The sequence below is a fragment of the Canis lupus genome, unplaced genomic scaffold (assembly GCF_011100685.1).
Source record: "Canis lupus familiaris isolate Mischka breed German Shepherd unplaced genomic scaffold, alternate assembly UU_Cfam_GSD_1.0 chrUn_S1872H2069, whole genome shotgun sequence".
NCBI classification, from domain to species: domain Eukaryota; kingdom Metazoa; phylum Chordata; class Mammalia; order Carnivora; family Canidae; genus Canis; species Canis lupus.
Window position 1 is genome coordinate 50,956 of NW_023330734.1, and position 6,000 is coordinate 56,955.

Below are 6,000 nucleotides of genomic sequence, written 5' to 3' on the forward strand. Positions count from 1 at the left end.
GTTGAGTTTACTAAGTTCTTTTTAGATCTTGGATACTAGCCCTTTATCTGATATGTCATTTGCAAATATCTTCTCCCATTCTGTAGGTTGTCTTTTAGTTTTGTTGACTGTTTCTTTTGCTGCGCAGAAGCTTTTTATCTTGATGAAGGCCCAAGAATTCATTTTTGCTTTTGTTTCCCTTGCTTTCACAGATGTATCTTGCAAGAAGTTTCTGTGGCCAAGTTCAAAAAGGGTGTTGCCTGTGTTCTCCTCTAGGATTTGGATGGATTCTTGTCTCATATTTAGATCTTTCATCCATTTTGAGTTTATCTTTGTGTATGGTGTAAGAGAGTGGTCTAGTTTCATTCCTCTGCACATGGCTGTCCAATTTTCCCAGCACCATTTATTGAAGAGACTGTCCTTTTTCCAGGAGATAGTCTTTTCTGCTTTGTTGAATATTAGTTGACCATAGAGTTGAGGGCCCGTTTCTGGGTTCTGTATTCTGTTCCACTGATCTACGTGTCTGTTTTTGTGCCAGTACCACACTGTCTTGATCATCACAGCTTTGTAGTACAACTTGAAATCCAACATTGTGATGCCCCCTGCTCTGGTTTTCTTTTTCAAAATTCCCCTGGCTATTCAGGGTCTTTTTTTGATTCCACACAAATCTGAAGATGATTTGTTCCAACTCTCTGAAGAAAGTCTATGGTATTTTGATAGGGATTGCATTAAATGTGTAAATAGCCCTGGGTAGCAGAGAAATTTTCACAGTATTAATTCTTCCAATCCATGAGCATGGAATATTTTCCATCTCTTTGTGGCTTCCTCAATTTCTTTCAGAAGCATTCTGTAGTTTTTAGGGTATACATCCTTTATCACTTTGGTTAAGTTTATTCCTAGGTATCTTATGCTTGGGTGCAATAAACCTGAATGGGATTTTGGTATTGATTAATTTCTCTTTCTTCAGTCTCATTATTACTGTATAGAAATGCCACTGACTTCTGAGCATTGATTTTGTATCCTGCCACATTGCCGAAATGCTGTATGAGTTCTAGCAATCTTGGGGTAGAGTCTTTGGGTTTTATAGGTACCTTACCATGTCATCTGTGAAGAGGGAGAGTTTGACTACTTCTTTGCAATTTCAATGCCTTTTATTTCTTTTTGTTGTCTGATTGCTGAGGCTAGGACTTCCAGTACTATGTTGAATAGCAGTGGTGAGAGTGGACATCCTTGTCGTGTTCCTGATCTTAGGGGAAAGGCTCTCAGTATTTCCAACCATTGAGAATGATATTTGCTGTGTGCTTTTCATAGATGACTTTTAAGGTGGTGAGGAATATTCCCTCCTTCCCTACACTCTGAAGAGTTTTGTTCAGGAATGGATGCTGTATTTTGTCAAATGCTTTCTCTGGGGCCCCCCGGGTGGCTCAGTGGTTTAGCACCGCCTACAGCCCAGGGCCTGATCCTGGAGTCCCAGGATCGAATCCACCTTGGGCTCCCTACGTGGAGCCTGCTTCTCCCTCTGCCTGTGTCTCTGTCTCTCTCTCTCTCTCTCTCTCTGTGTGTGTATGTGTGTGTGTCTCATGAAGAAATAAAATCTTTTAAAAATGTTTTCTCTGCATCTATTGAGGTATCATATGGTTCTGTTTTTTCTCTTGTTGATATGATCTATCACGTGATTGTTTTAAGAGTGTTTGAACCAGCCTTGCATTCCAGGGATAATCCTGCTTAGTCACGGTGAATAATCTCTTAATGTACTGTTGGATCCTATTGGCTAGTATATTTTTGAGAATTTTTGCAACTGTGTTAATCAGGGATATTGGCTCTATATTCTCCTTTTTGGTGGGGTCTTTGGTTTTTGGAATTAAGGTGATGCTGCCCTTCATAAAATGCGTTCTGGAAGTATTCCGTCCCTTTCTATCTTTCAGAACAGCCTTTAGTAGAATAGGTTTTGTTTTTCTCTTTAAATATTTAATAGAATTCCCTGGGAAGCCATCTGGCTCTGGACTTTTGTGTCTTGGGAGGTTTTTAGAATGACTGCTTCCAATTTCCTCCCTGGTTATTGGCCTGTTCAGGTTTCTGTTTCTTCCTGTTCCAGTTTTGGTCGTTTGTGGTTTTCCAGAAATGTGTCTGTTTCTTTCTAGATTGACTAATTTATTGGTGTATAAAATAAATTGCTTTATTAAAATATATAATAATATTTTTATTATATATATATATATAAAATTACATGGTTTTTTTATTTTAAATTTTGTATTTCATTAGGTATTGGTTGTGATTTCTCACCTTTCATTCATTCATATTACTAATTGAGTCCTTTCTCCTTTCTTTCATATAGACTGAGTTAATGGTCTATCTCTCTTACAAATTCTTTCAAAGAACCAACTCTGGTTTTGTTGATCTGTTCTACAGTTCTTCTGGTCTCTACTTCATTGAGTTCTGCTCGAATCTTTATTAACTCTCTTCTTCTACTTGGTATAGGTTTATTTGCTGTCCTTTCCTGCAGTTCCTTAGGTGCTAAGGTTAGCTTGTGTATTTGTTTTTTTCCAATTTTTTGAGGGATGCTTATATTGTGATGTATTTCCCTCTCAGGACTTGCTTTGCTGTATCCCAAAGATTTTGAATGGTTGTATCTTCATTCTCATTAGTTTCCATGAATCTTATTTAATTCTTCTCTAATTTCCTGGTTGACCTCTTTCATCTTTTAGCAGGCTGCACTTTAACCTCCATGTGTTTGAGTTTCTTCCAGATCCTTCTTGTGATTGAGTTTAAGTTTCAAAGCATGGTGGTCTGAAAATATGCAGGGAACAATCCCAATCTTTTGGTATTGCCTGGTTTGTAAGCCAATATGGTCTATTCCAGAGAAAGTCCCATGTGCACTTGAGAAGAATGTGTGTTCAGTTGTGTTTGGACCTAAAGTTCTGTAGATATCTGTGAAATCCATATGATCCAGTGTATCATTTAAAGCTCTTGTTTCTTTGGTGATGTTGTGCTTAGAAAATCTGTCCATTTGCCGCAAGTGCTAGGTTGAAGTTTCCTACTATTAGTGTATTATAATTTAATATGTCCTTTACTTTGGTTATTAATTGTTTGATATACTTGCAGCTCCCACATTAGGGGCATAATATTCATGATTGTTAAGTCTTCTTGTTGGATAGACCTTTGAGTATGACATAGTGTCCCTCTTCATCTCTTACTACAGTCTTTGAGGATAACCTTTATCTGATAGGAGGATTGCCACCCCAGCTTTCTTTTGAGGACCCATTTGAACGTTAATGGTTCTCCACCCTTTCATTTTCAGGTTGGAGGTGTCCCTTAGGTCTCAAATGAGTCTCTTGTAGACAGCAAATGGATGGGTCTTGCTTTTTTATCCAGCCTGAAACCCTGTGTCTTTTGGTGGGATCATTTAGCCCATTCATGTTCAGAGTAACTATTGATAGATATGAACTTAGTGTCACCATAATACCTATTCAGTCCTTGTTTTTGTGGGTAGGTTCTTTGGGCTTCCTATTTATTTTACAGGGTCCCTCTTAACATTTATTGCAGAGCTAGTTTAGTGGTCACATATTTCTTCCAGTTTTCTGCATCTCTTGGAAGCTCTTTATCTCTCCTTCTATTATGAATGAGAGTCCTTGCTGGATAGAGTATTCTCGGCTGTATGTTCTTCTCATTTAAGACCTGAATATATCCTGCAAGCCTCTTTCTGGTCTGCCAGGTCTTTGTGGAGAGGTCTGCTGTTAATCTGATATTTTTCCCTATATAAGTTATGGATCTCTTGTCTCTTACCCACGTTAAGGATTTTCTCTTTATCTTTGAAATTTGCAAGTTTCACTCTTAATGTTGAGGTGTTGAACGGTTTTTATTGATTTATTTTATTTTATTTTATTTTATTTTATTTTATTTTATTGATAGAGGATATCTCTATCTCCTGGATCTGAATGCCTGTTTCCCTCTCCAAACTTAGGGAAGTTCTCAGCTATGATTTGTTCAATATGTAGATTTTTCCTTCTCAGGCTATCATTTATTCCCTTAACCTTTCCTCATGGTCTTTTAATTGTTTTTCTCTTTCTTTCCTCAGCTTCCTCCTTGCCATAAACTTGTGTTGTATATCTCTCACTCTTTCTTCTACATCATTAACCCTCATCATTAGGACCTCCAGTTTGGATTGCATCTCATTTAATTGATTTTTAATATCATCCTGATTAGATCTAATTTCTGCAGTTATGAAGTCTCTTGAAATCCTTTATGCTTTTTTTCCAGAGCTACTAGTAGCTTTATAATTGTGCTCTGAATTGACTTTCTGATACTGAATTGTAATCTAATTCTGTAACTCTGTGCAGAGAGTACTGTTTCTGATTCTTTCTTTTGTGTTGAATTCTTCCTTCTAGTCATTTTGCTAAGTGCAGAGTGGCTGTATGTGAGCGGGCTGAGTCAAGAATATCAACCATGACCTAAGTAAATTTACACCCTGGATGATTCTGACAAGGCCAAAGACCAGAAGTTGAAAAAATATGGAATGCTGCATGTTATCCTTGTGCAAGGGCCATGCTAATCTTCTCTGTATCATTCCGATTTTAGTATATGTGCTGCTGAAGTGAGCACCATCACTTTGGTTCTCCAAATGGCTCTCACTCTGGCTCTTAGCTAAGAGCTCTGTTCAGGTACTTACACTCCCCAAACCACAGCTTACCATGATCCCTGCCTTAATTGCTATGAGCCCCTTTCTCCCTCTCCATCTCTGATGCTTGAAAGTCTTATGCTATTTATTTCTCCAGTGGTCCCTGTGAGATGAGACTGAAGTGTAGGCATCCTTAGAAGCACTCATAACAGTGGAGAAGCTGGATACCCTCCCTTGGGCTTTTTCACACTGGAGAAATCAGAGGTTTCTGGGAGTATATCTTTGTGCTGTACTGCACTGGTTTTGGGAAAGGGTGATTAGGTCAAAGTAAAACTGCCCTTTACCCTTCAAATGCATTATTTTATTTTATTTTTTTCTGAGCCAAGTAGATACTCCAGCCTCATCCTTGGTTCTAGGACTTTCACAAAGATGCCTTGACTATAGATACTCCTAGTTGGTTTTTCTCTGAGGGAACTGGAGAAGATCATTTTTCTTGCCATCTTGGTGATATCATTATGACTTTTATGCTTAAAAAGGCTTTCTCTATCCATGTTCATATAAAATTCACCTATATTATCAACTATATGTCAGTAGTTTCATTGTTTCACAATTATGCCTTTAATTCATCTGAGAATTTATTTTGATAAATGTTATGAGAAAAAAAACCCTTTTTTCTTTAAAACTAATCACTTTAACACTTTTTTATATAGACATACCTTATTTTATCGTGCTTCACACAAATCTTTTTTTTTTTTTTTTTTTTTTACAAATTGAAGTTTGTGGCAAACGTGCATTGAGCAAGTCTTTTGGTGTTATTTTTATTTCAACAGCATTTCTCACTTCATGTCTCTGTGTCCTTCTTGCAGTTCAAACTTACTCATTATTACTTAATTTGTTACGTGGATCTATGATCAGTGATTGCAACCAACTGAAAGTTCACATGATGGTTAGCATTTGTTAGTAATAAAGGTATTTTTATTTTTTAATTATTTATTCATGAGAGATGCAGAAAGAGAACGAGGCATAGACCTAGGCATAGGGAGAAGCAGATTCCCTGTGGGGAACCCCATGTGGGACTCCATCCTGGGACTCCAAGATCATGCCCTGAGCTGAAGGCAGATGCTCAACCACTGGACCACCCGTGCATCTCAGTAATAAAGTATTTTTAAATTTAAGGTATATACATTGTGTTTTTTGGACATAATGCTATTGCACACTTTTAATAGACTTCAATATTGTATACACATAACCTTTATATGCAGTGCAAAACCAAAAAAAATTCAGTTGATTCACTTTCATGAGATACTTGCTTCATTTTGGTGGTCTGGAATTGAAGACACAATATCTCCAAGCTGTGCCTATAAATTCAATCTGGTTTAATTTATTATAATTTGTCACTGAATGAT

At 37.2% G+C, this 6,000-nt stretch overlaps 1 pseudogene; it reads right to left on the reverse strand.

Moving 5' to 3' along the window:
- Positions 1-4,481: 4,481 nt before the first annotated feature.
- On the reverse strand, positions 4,482-4,578 carry LOC119878738 (annotated as a pseudogene).
- Between the last annotated feature and the right edge of the window lie 1,422 nt (positions 4,579-6,000).